Source organism: Rhinatrema bivittatum, chromosome 11 (genome assembly GCF_901001135.1).
Source record: "Rhinatrema bivittatum chromosome 11, aRhiBiv1.1, whole genome shotgun sequence".
In the NCBI taxonomy this organism is placed as follows: domain Eukaryota; kingdom Metazoa; phylum Chordata; class Amphibia; order Gymnophiona; family Rhinatrematidae; genus Rhinatrema; species Rhinatrema bivittatum.
Window position 1 is genome coordinate 31,034,661 of NC_042625.1, and position 18,502 is coordinate 31,053,162.

The following is an 18,502-nucleotide window of genomic DNA, read 5'->3' on the forward strand; positions in this document are numbered from 1 at the left end:
AGTCCAGAAAAGGGCGACAAAAATGGTGGAGGGGTCTCCATCAAATGACTTATGAGGAGAGGTTGAAGGACCTAACCATGTATACCCTGGAGGAGAGGAGGTACAGGGGAGATATGATACAGACATTCACATACCTGAAAGGTTTTAATGATGCACATTCGAGAAACCTTTTCCTTTGGAAAGAAATCAGTAGAATTAGGGGTCATGAAATGAAACTCCAAGGAGGACGACTCAAAACCAACATCAGGAAATTATTTCTTCATGGAAAGGGTAATAGATACCTGGAATGCCCTTCTGGAGGAGGTAGTGAAGACAAAAACTGTGAAAGATTTCAAAGGGGCATGGGATAAACACTGTGAATCCCTAAAGGCTAGAGGTTGGAAATGAGGAAAAGAGAACATGGGGGTTATTTGCTGGTGTGGCGGTTACCATCCTTAACCAACAAGCCTTCATACTGTTAATCCAACTCATTATTGTTCTTTGCTTTAACAGCAGGGGAAAAAGAGGAAAAGGGGAATTAATTTCAGACAGCACCCAACAAGGACATGAATTTTATGGTCTGGGAAAACAAATAAGCATGGGAGTAACTTGCTGATGTGGCTGTTTCTACCCTTAACCAATAAGCCTTATACTTGTGATGTAACTCCAATATTGCTCTCTGCTTCAACAGCAAAGGGTGATGGGGAATCGGACTCAAACAGCAACCAACAAGGGCCCTGACTTTAACAGTTTGGGAAACTAAGTATGGGTGTAACTTGTACGGCACAGCAGTTGCCACCCCCTGATGATACCATTAATGGGGAGACCTGTATAGCGCGGCTGGTTCTACCATAAGTTTTCTGGGCAGACTGGATGGACCATTTGAACCTTTTCTGCCGTCATTTCTATGATTCTATGTCTGTGTTTCTGATCTAGTGTTGTATCCTAGTTCCTAAAGGAAATATTCTTAATGACTTTCATCTTGCATCAATCAGTTAACAAGAAAAGTCAATGTAGCCCTGGGTTCTTTTCCTGATGGGGAGGGGAGGTAAAATCTTTCGGACCCTTAGGTTTCCTGTGGAGCTCTTCTGCTTCTGACAGTTAAAGAAGCATACTTCACAGGATCTCTGTTGTTCAAAAATAAATCTTTGTACTGATTATTTGATTGTAGGTGTAAAATCACAGAAAAGTACCCTTTGACATGGTACACTTAACCACAGAAATAAAATTCCAGAAGTAAAATCTGCAGTCCTGGCAGAAGCTGCTCTTCAAAAGGGACCTTCCCTGGGTTCTTCCCCGATGGCACCTGCAAGCTGGATGCAGACTCCTTCCCAATAAGAAACTGGAACTCCTACTGATATATTTCAGAAGCTCCTAGATTGATGCTTTCTTTTAAGCAGCAGCTCTGTGGGACTTTGTCCCTGCAAGGGTTTCTTCCCTTTGACACCCCACAAAGACAATCTTTTCTCTATACATTAAGGGGTAGATTTTCACAAAGCGCGCCTTAGCGTACACAAGGCGCAAACAAAAGTACGCTGGATTTTAGTAGATACGCGCGTAGCTGCTAAAATCCTGGATCGGCGCACGCAAGGCTGCCGATTTCGTGTAGCCGGCGTGCGCCGAGCCGAGCAGCCTGCCGCCGTTCCCTCCCCTCACCTTCCCCTCCCTTCCTCTATCTAGCCCCCCCCCCTTACCTTTGTCGGGGGATTTACGCCTCCCGGAGGGAGAAGTAAATCCCTGCGCGCCAGCGGGCCTCTAGCGCGCTGAGACGGGACCTGGGGGCAGTTCCGGAGGGCGCGGCCACGCCCCCGGACCGCCCCGGTTCGAAACCACGCCCCCGGGCCCGCCCCCGAAACGCTGCGTCCCGCCCCGAAAACGCTACGCCGATCGGCCCCGCCCCCGACACGCCCCCCTCGAAAAACCCCGGGACTTACACGAGTCCCGGGGCTCTGCGCGCGCCGGTAGGCCTATGTAAAATAGGCGCACCGGCGCGCAAGACCCTGCTCGCGTAAATCCGGGCGGATTTACGCGAGCAGGGCTCTTAAAATCCGCCCCTAAAGAAATCTCTCTCAGACAGATGAGGAATAGAGGACTAACTCACCTCTTGCTTGAGACCTCTTCTCTGGTTCCTTAGAAAATCTCAGAAGTCTATTTTTGGACTCCCAAGACAAATCTCCCTGATCCTAAGAGCCTGGGAACCCCACCCTTGGGTCCACCAGCCACCCTCTCAGGATAGGAGACAGAAAGGAAGGAATCCCAAGCCAAGTGGGCTCATTTATTTTGATAAACCACAGTCCAGAAAAGACAACTCCCACTGGGATGTGTCAGGCACACCACTATGCTTCTCCTTTCTACAACCTTATCAACCAGTGTCTGTGGAGACACTGAACTATTCTTATTCTCCTTAGATATTGTACTTTGTAGCTGTTGCATACACTAACCTGTAACATGCTTTGAACTCTTTTGTTGGAAAAGCTTGATATAAACTAACAATGATGATAATAGTAAATTATTATTTTTTTAAAAGTACCCCCAGCACGTGGATGTGTATGTGCCTCTACCTTTTTCTCTCTGTTCTGTCCTGCTCTTTTTCTAACTTCATTCTTGTTTCTCTTTATATGTGTGTGGTGTCTGGAATCCATTTGTGAAAAAGGTTTCCAGTCCATTCTAGAGAAGATTAAATCTACTAATTGGAGAAAATTATTTTCACTCAACGCACAATTAAGCTTTGGAATTTGTTGCCAGAGGATGTGGTTAGTGCAGTTAGTGTAGCTGGGTTTAAAAAAGGTTTGGATGAATTCTTGGAGGAGAAGTCCATTAACTGCTATTAATCAAATTGACTTAGGGAATAGCCACTGCTTATTATTGGCATCAGTAGCATGGGATCTACTTAGTGTTTGGGTATTTGCCAGGTACTTGTAGCCTGGATTGGCCACTGTAGGAAACAGGATGCTGGGTTTGATGGACCCTTGGTCTGATCCAGTATGGCAATATCTTATGTTCTTATGTAAACTTGTTACTAATAATCTGTAAGTTATCATCTCAAACAGGAAGGTAGCCAAGTAACACCGACTTTCATAAAGGACTGCAGGGGTGAGCCAGGAAACTAGACTGGTGAGCCAGACATTGGTGCAGAGCAAACTTGTAGAAGTTATTCCTAAAAATAAAATTATTGATCATATAGATAGGCATGACTTAATGGGGAAGAGTCAATATGGTTTTAGCAAAGGGAAGTCTTCCCTTACAAATCATTTTTTATTTGTGTTTTGTAAATAAACATGTATATAAAGATATGTCTATTAATAAAGTATATTTGGTTTTTGTATAACAAAAATGATAAAGGGGCTGGAATAGCTCCCCTACAAAGAGACTACACAGGTTAGGCCTCTTCAGCTTGAAAAAGAAATGGCTGAGGAGGGAACATGATAGAAGTATATAAAATCATGAATGGGATGCAGTGGGTAAATAAAAGACAGTTGTTAATATGCTGAAATAACACTAAAAGAAGGGGATACTTCATGAAACTAACAACCAGCAGATTTAAAACAAATCATAGAAACTGCTTTTTCACCCAGTGCACAATCAAACTGTGGAATCTGTTGCTGATGGACCTGGTCAAGGTGAGTAGCATAGTGAGGTTTTGGACAAGTTTCTGAAGGAAAAATATATAAAACATTATGGGGCGGATTTTAAGAGCCCTGCGCACCGGTGCGCCTATGTTCAATAGGCCCACCGGCGCGCGCAGAGCCCCGGGACTCGCGTAAGTCCCGGGGTTTTCCGAGGTGGGGCGGGGCCGATCGGCGCGGCGTTTTGGGGGCGGGATGCGGCGTTTTGGGGGCGGGCCCGGGGGTGTGGTTTTGGCCAGGGGCGGTCCGGGGGCGTGGCCGCGCCCTCCGGAACCGCCCCCGGGTCGTGTCTAGGCGCGCCAGCGGCCCGCTGGCGCGCGGGGATTTACTTCTCCCTCCGGGAGGCGTAAATCCCCCAACAAAGGTAGGGGGGGGGTTTAGACAGGGCTGGGGGGGTGGGTTAGGTAGAGGAAGGGAGGGGAAGGTGAGGGGAGGACGATAGCGAATTCCCTCCAAGGCCGCTCCGATTTCGGAGCGGCCTTGGAGGGAACGGCGGCAGGCTGCGCGGCTCGGCACGCACCGGCTACATGGAATAGGCAGCCTTGCGCGCGCCGATCCAGGATTTTAGCGGATACGTGCGGCTACGCGCGTATCTACTAAAATCCCGCATACTTTTGTTGGCGCCTGGAGCGCCAACAAAAGTACACGAACGCGCCGTTTTTGAAAATCTACCCCTATTAGCCAGGTAGATTAGGAAACGCTATTGTTTTCCCTAGGGTGAAGTAACAAGAAAACCATCTATTTTTTGGGATCTGCTAGGTATTTGGAATTCGGTCTGGCCATTGTCGGAGACAGGATGCTGGGCTCGATGGACCTTGGTCTGACCCAGCAGGGCATTTCTTATGTTCTTATGTCATCATCCTGCAAAGGGTCGGTGATCCCCTCTTCCAGGCTTGGTGGAAAGGGGAGGAAAGAGCAGTATCAGCTGACCTGGGAATCTCCTCCTGGAATCCAGTGTACAGGGAAGAAGAGACCACTTGGTGCTGTCCTGGGACTTTCCTTGGCTCTGATGGAAAGGGGAGAAGAGGAGAATCCCCATCAGCCTATGGATATCCTTCCCCTGGCCTGGAGGACATAGGAAGAGAGTGCAGCTATCAAGGGGCCGGGGATCTCGTCTCTGAAATGTTGTGGCTTCCACGTGCATGCATGCATGTGTGTATATATATATATATATATATATATATATATATATATATATATATGTGTGTGTGTGTGTGTGTGTGTGTGTGTGTTTATCTCTGTCTACATTATCATGCTCAACAACCTAAAAGGATAAATAATGTTGACTAATATATGACAAAATAAAAAAAAGCCTGAAAAATATGATTTTAAAGAATATTATCTTGTTTGAAATAAATAAAAGTCCTGATGATTTATTGCCTGACAAAAAGACAAAGAAGTACAAAAAAAAATCTCTGAAGGTTTCCTGGAGAGGAATAGGAGGGACGAGTAAAGATAAGAAAGTTGTATGTAGTATCCGCCCCGACCTTCCCAGGGTCAAACATGGTTTAGGATTGTCAGTATCCTGGTTTATCAGTTCTCTGCTTGTTTTGTACCAAGAATATCAATGCAGGATGCAGGCCTACAGGAAATGTTTGATGGGATTTTGGCAAAGAGTTGATTTTTTTAGCCGGTGTCAATGCGCCACAAGTTATTGCTAAAGTTTCTGAGCAGTGCAAACAAATCGTTAGCATGCCTAAGAAATCAGGCCTGTAAGTACCTCTTATATTCCTTCACTAAATGTACTGCCTGCTTCAGTAGTTTCAACTTCAAATGAAACATCAAACAATTAAGTGGCGCTTAGCAGAGATCACGGCCTCACACCTTGTACCTGTTAAAATAGAGCAGTTCCTTAAGACTTTACATAAAGGATCTGTGCACTGGAGTTTCTGTTTTGGATGAGAAACCTGGTAAACAAAGGAATGTACAAATAAAAGTGCTAAATAAGTTATGTGTCATATTGTTAGGGCTTCTCTTTCAAAACTGTTTTCTGATGCCACATGGTAGAATGGAGTTACCATCAGAATTTGCATGGTTCGCCTGGCACCGCACATAACACTAGATTGGATTTTCAAAATTCCAAATTATAGGGAGGCTGTCAAACAGTCTGATGTACCTTATTTTGAAAGCAGTGGTTCTCGAGTTTGCAGCCAGCCATCTTCTTCCTCCCTGCTTGCTCAACTGCCAAAGCAGAGTAGAGCTGGGAATGAGCTCGGTTGCCCATCCACCCAAGGAAGGAAAAAGAAGTCAGGGCCATTTGGGGCTGTCTGCATGCTCTCTGCCTGCCTTGCCCTTGAAGTAGTGAGGAGCCAGGCAGGAAAGGAGCCATGTGGCCCCTCTCCCCCAGCAAGTAAGAGAGGTAAGCTGCTTGCCTAACTTCCACTGAAGAAGAGAGGCGCCATACAGAGAAGAGCCACAGAAGTTTCCTATCTTTTATATATACTAGAACACCTTTTATCTGCATAAGTTGGGGCCAAGCCTGTAAAAGAGAATGGATATTTCTGGCTAACTGAAGCTCCTTTTTCCTGACAGGAGGAAAAGATAAAGTCTTTCATGGACCTCTGCCTTCCTGTAGAGGTCTTCTTACGATTAAAAAAGCACACTTCACAGGGTAGCTGTTGTTCAAAAACTGACCCAGCTCTTTTGTAACCTGCTCCTCTAGCTGCCCATGCATCTCCACCCCACACAATTCCCAGTTGCAGATCAAATGCATGTTTGTAACATATGGCATGCTGTAGATGAAATGTAGGGAGCACCATGCAGTCTAAACAGCTGATCAGAGATTGTGGGAGGGAGAGGTGATTACAGAAGAACCAGGCTGCATGGATTTTTTTTTTTTTATTTTTTTTTTTTTGCGATATTGGGAATTTCTGGATAATGGAAGTCCAGATAACAGATATTCTTCTGTCTATTGTATTTCTTTCAGTGGGTAACATTTGTTAATTAGGATAGGTGAAATTCATTTTTCAACTTTGCAAAACAAAATATAGGGTGGAAGGCTTTTTACAGCCTGTGTGATGCTTTTAGGGGAGAGGGTTTAACGTGGAAAATAGAGATGCACACACAGGGATGGTAACTTTCAATGTGGTCAGCGGGCGCACATGTAAGTGCATTTGTCGGCCCGAGCCCAGGGATACAGCCATTTCATAACATACGCGCATATATGTCCTCATATTATAAAATAGCCTGACTGGGTGCACATGTGCACACAATTTTAAGTGGATGTATGCCTGTGCACTTAAATGCCACTTCTACCACGTAACTGGGGGGGGGGGGGGGGGATTTTAAAAGCCACGCACACCATTGGCCATTTTCCCAATTTGTATCCAGTTTGCTCAGTTAAAGGATAGGACTTCCAAATCCCCCTAGTGTAATAGCCTCCTTTCCCCCCTGTTAGTCCCAACCTTTAAAATCCTGCTGATCTGCCTAGAATTTTTTGTTTTACAAATTACACATCATTGATAGCAGAAGTAAAGTTATGCAACAGGGGACCCTGGCATGCCTGTGCGAGTAAGTATTTCCACACAAATTTTAGGTTACAGTCCTGGAAAGCCCATGCCCCACCCCTTTTAAAAACTTTTCATTTGTGCACGCAGTGGCTAGTACATGCATATCCGGCTAGCTTTTAAAATCTACTTGGTGTGCACTGGTCTGAAATATTCACACATTCCCTAACTTCAGCACGCATCAGGCTTTTAAAATTCACCTTTAATTTTTTCATCTTCATTTTGTTTTTCAGAAATTTTTAATTTTTAGAGTTTTTAATTTTTTTTTTGTTTTCAGGAAATAGTGCACACTGTTTACAAATAGGGCACACTATTTGCTCATAGTATATCCTAGTTGCAAATAAGTGCACTATTTGTTCATAGTGTGCCCTATTTGCTATTAGTGTGCACTAGTTCCTGAAAGCAAAAAAAATGACACTTTTTTTTTTTTTTTGGTTCATTTGAAACAAAACGAAAGCTCATTCGTCATGTTTTACACTTTTGCGTCAAAAAATGCACATCTCTAGTGGAAAAAAGATCTAGAACTTCTTTTTTAAAGAAAAGGAAACTTATTAATGACAAGAGATGCAATTTAGCTCTTAGATGATAATGTTAAAACAAGCATGCGTGCACCCATACATGCACATATTGGTGCGTGAGCGAAGATAGACTGGAATTATTAATTGTGTGCACACTTGAATGCATATGCTTTAAAATACACCAACCACGCGTAAGTATGCTCCTAATTATAAGAGGTTACTTGAGCACAGCTAGCATGCTTGGCTTCCATAGGACTTTGTCAGCTTTTATGCATGTATGTACGCAAATTTTAAAACACACTCGCATGAGCCACTTTCACAGTTTAATCCAGTTAATATTGAAGTCTTTCAAACCCCTCTTAGTCTTCATCCTGCACACTGCCCATTTGACTCGGACCCCTCATCCTATCCTATAAGCCCTAAAACTTGAGATCTACAGACTTCCTCCTCATCAGGAACAGCAGTAAAGATGCGTGGATATCTTGTGTGCGTGAACTGCAGTTATAGTTTTAAAATACGGAGTTACGCACATAAGTGTTGGCCCCAACCTGGAACACCCATGCGTCGCCCATGCCCCGCCCCCCTTATTTCTCATATGCACACAGGTAAATATGCACATAATTTGCGGCTTTTTAAAATCTGCGTTGCTCATGCGTAGCTGACATATACACGTTGTGGGCATTTTGGCGTTAGCAATGCTATTAAAATTGAGCCGTTAGGCTGAAAGATAAGTGTTCTCATCAGAAACCAAAGCACTAGGAGGAAAATTTATGGAGAATTCCATAAACTGTATTAATCAATAAGGAATAGCCAGTCACTGCTTGTTGCCAACATTAGTAGCATGGGATCTATTTAATGTCTGAGTACTTGCCAGGTTCTTGTGACTTGGATTGACCACTGTTGGAGACAGGATACTGGGCTTGATGGACCCTTAGTTTGACCCAGTATAGTATTTCTTATGTTCTTATGATTTGGGCATTTTAGTTCATTAAGGGGGAAAGTTTCAAACTCCCAGACTTAGCTGCAAAGTCCGTACATACTTTGTACCCAGGGACCTTGCCCCTAATATTCAAAGGGAAAGCGCACTCGTACCTTCCTGTTGAAAAATCTCTGTGGGTACGTTTGGTGAAATATCAATAGTAAATAATGCAGATAGATTTGAAAATCCAGTCTAGGCGTGACCTAAACCCACCTCTGGGAGTGCCTCCTGGCAGTCCATCTAAAAGCACCTGCACTATGGAAGACCTGTACAGACTTTCAGCTGGACCAAGCTGGGCTGTCTTCAGGCAGGCTGATTGACGTGGGTAAATGGATTTGGAAAATTGCCCTCCAAGAGGTAACAGGAAATGAAGTCCCTCCTCTAGTTCCCTTTCTTCAAAATCTGCATGCTTTTATTCAAAACAAAAATCTGAAACATGAACTTAACATATTTCTGAAATGATATTCCCATCCCATCTCTAGGCTCAACTTCAGACCATAATATCTGTGTGTGAATCCAGATTGTGATTAAATCCTCTGCTTATGATGTTAATAGTTTGCTAATCCCTGTGCAGGACTGAAAGAGTTAACTGAAATGGTAAATGATAAGTACCTAAAATTCAGAGAGGGAACCAGGTGTGATATTGTGCTCCAAAGAACTCCATTTTTCCCCTCCTCTGAACAAATGGCATGGCCAAAAGCCAGTCTAGACATCTCCCATAAAAATTATTTTGACTTTATGTCTCTGTTCACCATTGATTCCAGGATATGGGGAAGTTTTGGATTCTGGATGATAACTCAATACAGAGACTTCCTCCTGAGGATTTTAATCTGGAAAGCAGTTCTAACTTATCACCATTTAGTTCTGTGGAATAGAATGGCACATGGGGCACAATGATAGTCCTTAAAGAAGTTATAACCCTCCCAGTCCTGAATAGGGATTGCCACGCACATTCTCAGCAGTGTTTCCTGCCCAGTTTGTGACCCTGCGCGGTGCTCCTGAATGATCTCTCTGCTCTTACAGGTCAGTGTCTGTGCAAGCTGTAACAGTCTCCGCTGCAGACACTGAATGCTGTCCTATTGGTAGAGTCTTGCTCAGAGCGACTTTGACATTATCATCAGACACAGAGGCTACAGATGATCCAATTTTCTGTGCAAACAAGACCTCAAGTCCTCTCATGGAAAGTAGTGGGATAGTAGAAAAGAGACAGGTAATGAAATGCAACTGGACAATTATCTTGGAGCTCAGAAATTCACTTTATTTCATATATTTATTTGGCATTGCTTATTTTTATATTTATTGCTACGTTAAATAGTTATACTTCTTATATATAAAATATTATATTTATTTATTTATTTCCAGTTAAACTATTATCACTTTATTTAGTATTATGTTAAATTATCAACCAGTTATACTGTTCCATATATTCTACAGTTCCATGTAAAGCTCCGCTCTCTGTTGAGCAGTTCTTCGTTTTATGTAAACCGGAGTGATTTGTAGTCCCTACAAGAACTTCGGTATATAAAAATTAAAAATAAATAAATAAATAAATGTTCCTTGCTATACTTGATAATATTAGAAATGTGTGCACATATGACTATCTATAGATGATGCTTATCCTTTGAATAAATAGTAAATACAGCACCTGTGAAAGTACATTTTAAATTTACAATTTAGTTTTGTCTATGATGTAGGTTCAGTGGTATGCAAGATTTGTTGCATACTTTTTCTACTTGGGTAGATGTCACATTTTATTGCTTGCCCCATGGATAATGATTTGCTGTTGAGATGATGCATCATTCATTATTTTGTCTTTAGATGACTTTGAATGGTTTTACCATTATTTTATCTGAGGCACAGAAAACTGATAGCATAGCTTTCTACCGGAGATAACAGAGCAAGCACAGCAGCTCAGATATCCTCAAACAGCTTTTATACACTGTGCCTACAGCATAATTCCAGATGTGCAGTAAAGGCAGGTCCAAGTGTTGAGGTGGACTGATGTGAGCTGCTTGTCTGCTGCAGCCTGAGGCTGCCTGAAACCAGTGTGCAAAGCACTGAGACACAGCGTGGGATGACCAGGGTTTCCATACCTCAGCCTCCTCAACCTGAGGGAACCTCAAAAGGTCTTGAAATGCTTAGTGACGGTATGTGGGTGAAAGTGAACAGGTAACATTGCTTCTTAGACCTAAAAGGATGGTGATTGGCAGGATGTGAACAGTACCACCAAGTTTCTGAATGCTCCGACATGAGCACACATGCTTTTGCATATGTATTTTGTATTTTGTTTTGAATACATTGGTATTTTCATTGTATATTTTGAACCACTGAAGAGATTCTTCTCCTTCATTGTTCTATTATTTGCACCTTATTTATTTATTTATTTGGAACTTTTATATACCGACATTCATGTGCAAAATTACAAATCACATCGGTTTACAGTGAAACGATAAAACCTTATTGTAGGATTTTATTTTCTATCTTATGTCTTAGCTTTAATTTCATTTGTTTCTGATCAACTTTTCATAACTGTTACAGAAGGACAGCACTCCATAAATAATGCATTATCACTGCTTTATCTGATGGCTGTTTTCTTTTTCTAGGTCAGATCAAACTAATTTTTTCAGGCTTTGTAGCTCATTTTCTCAAGTTGTAAAGTTCAGATAGTATGTGTAATCTTATCTTTTCTGATCAGAAATCCTGCTTGCTAGTAGGGGTGAAATGTGTACCTAGCAGGCAGGAGCAATATACTGATACTGAAAGAAGATGCTATCTTGTTTTTTATTTGGGTGGGGGAAGGAGGAGAGGGGAGTTTAATGATTTTTAGCAATTGTATTTTGTATTAATATCTGCCTCATGTCATACAGCAGACAGAGGACCCCAAATCGTCTATTAAACATGAGTAAAGTAATTAATTTATGGTCAAATGTACTTAGTTTTCTCTTCTGCATAGACACAGATTGGGAGAACCCTTATTTATTTATTTTAAAAACTTATTACCTGCACACTCCACAATTCAAAGCGGAATACATAAGATCATTCGAAACGGTCAACACACAAAACAGAAAATAACTAACTAAGAAACCTTAGTTACACTATATACAGTCTAGACCTATGTACTGAAGGCTTTCTCCCATCGTGTCTATGAGGAAAAATGCTTGGAGCATAGATCTGAGAACAGGGAAGTTAAGTGACTTGCTCAAGGTTATACAATGAAGGGACAGGTGAGGGAACTGAACCGGAAACTCTAGGTTTGCCCCTCTGTGTTATGAGCAGTCCTGTGCTTGTGATAATTAACATTTCTGTATGCACAGCAGTTAGTAGACAATGACATGCCTCTACCGAAAAACCTTTATCCAAGGTCACTGCTCATCAGGGTACATAAGTTATTCCTGGAGAAAAAACAAACAAAATAAAGATGATTTTCTTACTAGAGATGAAATTTAATTTTGAAGTGGCATGGAAACAGCAGCAAAATGTGTTTTCATTTTGTGTTTCCAGTCTAAAACCAGATTTTCTTTTGTTGTAGTTTTTGTTATTTTAGTACTTGCTAGATTGTTTTCAGTGCATGCTAAAATGGTTTGGAGTATGCTAAATCAATTTAGCACACACTACAATCATTTCCGCTAGAATACAAAACAAATAAATCAAAAGAAAAGACGAAATGAGCATGTTGTGTATGCACACCCCAATTTCTTGTTTTTGCATTTACAAGGAATCCATAGGGCACTGAGTTAACCAGCAAAATACAACCAATGGAAAGTAACAGTATGCAGTAGACTCATTAACGTGGAACAATGTTTTTTCTCTGCTCTTTTCTGTTTTTCTTAAACAATTGAACCATCCAAAATTCTAGGGAGCTAGAACTGAAGAATGAAGGTTTGAAAAATATAGAAGGTACATGAACAAGTTCTCTATTGGAGATTCTTGTATTTGCTATATCAGACTGCTTTGATGTATTGTACTGCTTTCTTTATTATGTAAATTGCTTTGGGTCCTCTTTCTGGCAAAAATAAAAGTTAGTATATACATTTGAAACAGAAATATTAACGATTTTGTTTGAAGTCAAATGAACTATGTAAAAATGTTTAGGCAGTGTTGTCACTTGGAAAGATTCTGCTGTGAATTTGTGATGGGGGCCTGGCGTTTGCTTCAGCCTTTGAATGGGCAAACGTTAGGAACCATCACATTAGTGGGGCTCAGCTGGTAGTAGGAAGCAGAAGAGTATCAAGGCTGTTGGTTATGCATTGAGACAAATGGAGTCTTGGTTATCAGAGGCATTCAAAGGTACCTGAAAGTCACTTCAAATGAGGAGCAAACATTTAACTTGGGTGTTTCTGAATGCAAAGCTCATTTTCAGGCCAATACAGTACAATGCGCTCCGGTGGAACGCACTGTTAACCCACGATTGGACGTGCGTTTTCGATGCGCTAGCTTTACCCTTTATTCAGTAAGGGGTAATAGGGCGTCGAAAACGCGCGTCCAACCCCCCCGAACCTAATAGCGCCCGCTACATGCAAATGCATATTGATGGCCCTATTAGGTATTCCCGTGCGATTCAGAAAGCAAAATGTGCAGCCAAGTCCACATTTTACTTTCAGAAATTAGCGCCTACCCAAAGGTCGGCGTTAATTTCTCCGGGCACCGGGAAAGTGCACAGAAAAGCAGTAAAAACTGCTTTTCTGTGCACCCTCCGACTTAATATCATGGCGATATTAAGTCGGAGGTCCCGAAAGTTAAAAAAAGTAAAAAAAAAAAAAAAAAATTGAAATAGGCCCGCGGCTCGCGGGTTGAAAACCGGACGCTCAATTTTGCCGGCGTCCAGTTTCTGAACCCGTGGCTGCCAGCGGGCTCAAGAACCGACGCTGGCAAAATTGAGCGTCGGCTGTCAAACCCGCTGACAGCCTCCGCTCCTGTCCGAAAAGAGGCGCTAGGGACGCGCTAGTGTCCCTAGTGCCGCCGGCCCTAATTTAAATAAATGAATTTACTGTATTGCGCGCACAGGAGAGTGTCCTTTGCGCGCGCCGCGATTTTTACTGTATCGGCGCATTTCATTGCAACTAAAGTTCTAGTGAGCATGAACATGAACTTCTTACTGCCCGTCAGGTGGCTTTCTGGAATCTGGATGTCTTATGTTTCCGCATGCTGATTTTACTTCTCATCAAGTGGGAGGGTTGCTAACTGGCTCCATTTTTTTTCCAGGACAGGTTGTTCCAGTCCTGGTTTTAACCCATGGCCTGCAGGCCTTCCTAAGCCTGTCCTGTACTGATATGCAAATTTATCTCATGCATATTCACTGTGGATATCCTGAAAACCAGACTGGTTGTGGGGTCCCTGGGATAGTTTGGGGATGCCCTTCTCTATCGATTTCCTAAGAAAAGCAAGATTACAAGTCCATGCTGGCCATGGGGTAAAATCAGGATCAGCCTGTCCTGAAAATATGGAGCCAGCTACCCAACTGTGTAGCGGCAGGGCTGGGGGAAACTGCTATTACTGCTTTGTAGATGCAATATGAGGTGGCCACTCAACCCCAACTCCAGTCCTGATTTTGCGTCATTTCAATGAATGGAGAGGCAGTCCTGCTTTTAATTGTCAAATTCGAACCTAGGCTGCATGTGTGTGCTGGGATAAAAACCAGGATTTGATCAGCCTGGGTGAGCTGACAAAGGCTACAATGGGCCCAGCTTAGCATGTCCCCAGTGACTTTGAACCTTCCAGCAACCTTAGTGTCACCACCACCTACTCTTCCTCAGGAACAACCTGCTGATGACCCTGAAGAAAGCCAGGGTTTTCTCAATGGGATTTTACTTACATCTTCACTTGCAAGATCATTCTTTGTACACTGGCCCTTGAACTTGCGGTCCAGTTCAGGCTACTGGAAATAAGACAAGAAGCAATTCTTCTTGCTCTATTCCCAGCTTTTCTGCATAATGTTTGTAAAACAAAAATGCTCTCTGTCCAAAAGAAAATTTTAAAAAAGTAAACCCCAGCTGATGAGCCGCAGAACATCTTCTAGAAGGTCATTTTCAAAACGTTATGCAGGGATTATGTGCATAAAATGAAATATATTTATTTTTTATTTAAGTGTTTTTATATACCGATAACCATATGCACATCGTATCGGTTTACATAAAACGTATAATAATGATAGAGAAAAAAAAAAGATAGACATAATACCCAAAGTACCTATTGTATAAAAAACGTGAGAACGTGTGTTTTTGCGGCTTCACATGTAAATGTGAATAGGGAAAAGTGACAGTTTAGGGGCGTTCCAGGGTGGGGTTTGGAAGTACCCACACGAGTTGCTATTTTGTAACTAGTGTATGCACCTACATTACCAAACTTGTCCACCTGCTAACTGACTTGTGCAAATCGAAATCGCACGTTGTCTTCTAGCTGTAGTTTTTGGTTGGGAGATCTGAGTTAAATGCTGGAGGGTCGAGGCAAACTGGCGAAGGTCTGGGTGAACAGGCAGAGGTGAAGGCAAGCTGGTGATTTCAAGAACATGTGCAAGGATTTTCAGAAGCGGAGTGCATGTATTGTTTATTTAAAAAAAACCTGCCTCGACATTTAAGTCTGAGTTATTACATGTGCACTGTTAAAATTATCACCCGCATAAAATATATGTGTGTGATTTTATAAAATAGAGGAATTCTGTGTGTTCCTGCAGGAACTGAACCCATCATGCCTACTTTCAGGGCAGAAGTATATAGTATATTCTAAGCTGTGCAGCTCCCACCACAGAGTTTATAAAATGCCAGCAGAAATCTTCACAGGGCCTGCTTACCTGCGCAAATGTTGTTCTGTGGAGAGTTTTGAAAGTTGGGGTTCTTAGAGGGTATTTTTCAAAAGAGCCCATATAGACGTAAAATCTGCGGGTACTTTTTACCCGCAGACGGGAGCCAGAATTTTCAAAGCCAATTTATCCGCAGAAATCCACTTTCAAAATTTGCGAGCTGTGTCCATTTGCCCCTGGAGCTTAAGCACGCAGAGCTGTACCGGCTCTCAAGCAGGGGTAGCCTGGGATGGGCAGACTTACGCACGCACTTCTGAAAATTGAAAACATGCACGGAAATCCTTTTCCTAATCCAACTCCGCCCCTTGGAACGCCTATGTACCCTGTGTGTAAAAGGAAGCACGAAATCATGTTTTGCTCGCCCTTTTCACTCCAGATGGATTTTCAAATGGGGATGTATGTGCAGAAACCGGGGCTTCTGCACATAGATTCTTTTGAGAATGATCCCTTCTTTTGGGTATTATGTCTATCTTTTTTTTTTTTTGCCCACTTTGGCATTGTGGTAAAGCAGCAGATCCTTGGAAGAAAGGAAGATTCAAGTCCAAGAAAAGGACAATTTCCAAAGCTATTCAGAGTGAGTGTGAATCGGCCATCGGAAAATTATCCTCCTGCAACGTGGCTAAAAGTCCCCGTGCTGTTCCCCCCACTGAGTGCACTTTAAGCTGCATTTAGGGCAGGGTTTTGGCTGGAATTGGAAAATAATACGAACGCAGATGGATTAACCCACCTGAAAAATAAGTGCGAATGTCCGTGGGCATCCCTGGTGGCTTTCGATGGCCGCACTCTCTCATTTAAACTTGGTGCAAAGTCCATGGGGTAAAACTGTACTCATGAACTTTTGTCCTAATGTGGACAGACTGAAAATTGCCCCCATTGGGCCAACATTTGAAAGCTATTTGGATGTAGTTTAGCGTGAGAAAAGGGGTCGTCTTGAGTCCCCATTGTAGTGGATGGAAGTAAGGCAACTTTTCAAAGGAAGAAAAAAGCAACGTGCCATTGACTGAGGCTAGATCAGAAGGAGGCAGCTTTCTAAAGAAGGACATTGATGTCATCACCGCTTACTCCCTTATTTCAAGAGGTGTTTTTCATTCAGGCCCATCAATCCATACTAAAGAAGATGCGACCAGCCACACATATCGCAGATGCCATCCCATCAAAAATTCTCCTCACCATTCCTTCCGCCATTGCAAAGCCAATAGCAGATATTATAAACTGCTCCATCACCACCGGGAAAGTCCCCGAACCACTGAAACTTGCCATCGTGAAGCCTCTACTGAAAAAACCCACCCTCGACCACAATGACCCAGCAAACTACAGGCCCATCTCCAATCTGCCTTTTATATCCAAAATCATGGAGAAGGTGGTTAACATGCAACTCACTGATTTCCTAGAAGAAAACAATATCTTACATCCCGCTCAATATGGCTTTCGTCAAGACCGAAGCACCGAAAAACTCCTGCTTGCAATAACTGACACCGTCCTCAAAGGCATGGACCACGGTCACTCATATATACTTGCCCTCCTTGATATCTCTGCCGCTTTCGATACCGTGAACCATCAAATCCTATTATCACGGTTAGCGGAGATAGGCATTTCAAATACAGCCCTATCCTGGTTCTCCTCATACCTTGACCACAGAAAGTACCTAGTCAAACTTGATAACTTTGAATCCGCTCACATTCCCCTCACACAAGGCGTACCACAAGGCTCCTCTTTATCGTCCACCCTCTTCAATATATATCTACTCCCACTCTGCCACCTACTCTCTAAACTAGGACTAAAATTTTTCTTATATGCAGACGACATACAAATACTCATTCCCATTCGGAAATCCCTCACTGAAACCCTGCAATATTGGGAAACTTGCCTGACATCCATCAACTCTCTCCTCTCCAATATCCACCTTGCACTCAATGCCTCTAAAACAGAAATCCTTATCCTAACAAATCAATCAATCGACTCGATCCACCAAATGAATCAAAACACCTCACAAGCTCACACACTACCGCCCTGTGTCAGAGATTTAGGAGTTTCCCTAGACAATCAGCTAAGCTTCAAATCCCACATTAAATCACTGCTAAAAGGGGGCTTCTTTAAACTTCAAACCCTCAAAAAACTGAAGCCCCTCCTCCACGCCCACGACTTCCGTACTGTTATGCAAACCACCATACTATCTAAAATCGACTATTGCAACTCCCTTCTCATAGGTCTCCCTGCCTCCACTATTAAACCCCTCCAAATCCTCCAAAATGCTATGGCTAGAATCTTAACAAACACCAGGAAAACTGACCACATCACTCCCATACTACAGGATCTCCACTGGCTCCCTATTTCCTACCGTTCCCAATACAAAACACTTACTATCCTCCATAACACATTATACAAAAACAACTCCCCCTGGCTTGAGGACATGCCACATTTCCGTCAAACTAATCGCCCCACCAGAAACACCCTCGCTGGCACACTTCAAACCCCTTCACTCAAAATTGGGCACCTTACCACTACCCGGGACAGAGCCTTCTCCATTGCGGGTCCCACCCTCTGGAACTCCCTTCCTGCTAAACTCCGCCTAGAACCGTCCCTGAGCCATTTCAAAAAAGGGATCAAGACATGGCTCTTTAAACAGGCATACCCCAACTCCTCCCAATCCTAGGCATTGTCATGTCTCGATCTTACTCAGCTCCCGCTCAGCCTACACACCCCCTCCTCAACCTCCCTTTCGCCATCCCAACTCCCCCTGCTCCCTTACCTTCCCAGCTCCCCCCTTCTCCCTCACCATTCTAACTCCCTCACCCTCCCCAGCTCCCTCCCCCCACCCTTCCCCAGCACCTTGCTGCCTCTCCCCTACCCCTCCCCTCTTTTCCTACAAACAGCCCTTCCTTGAAAGTGCCACTGCCTTAACGTTCTCCTATACCCCTACCCCCTCCTCTCCTTTCCCCCCCTCGCTCCCCCTCTCCCCTTCTCCCTGCCCCTGCATTTAATTTTAATTCTGTAAATAAGTTCATATGTTAATTTCTTAAGTGTAAATGCATCCTTAACATCCTGATGCATACCTACTCTTAACATGGATAATCATCATCCAGTTCGTTTTTCAAAGT

The 18,502-nt window shown here is 43.1% G+C and overlaps 1 protein-coding gene across 2 annotated transcripts in view; it reads left to right on the forward strand.

Moving 5' to 3' along the window:
- MYO1H (myosin IH) overlaps nt 1-18,502 on the forward strand; it is a 245,452-nt gene that overhangs the window by 54,335 nt on the left and 172,615 nt on the right. Inside the window, exon 1 of one of the 2 annotated variants that reach the window (XM_029571486.1) lies at nt 9,646-9,818. The exons of the other annotated variant lie outside the window; for it this stretch is intronic. The gene's annotated coding sequence lies outside the window, so the exon portion shown is untranslated. Of the gene's footprint in view, nt 1-9,645; nt 9,819-18,502 lie in introns of those variants that run through there. 2 annotated transcript variants of the gene reach the window in all.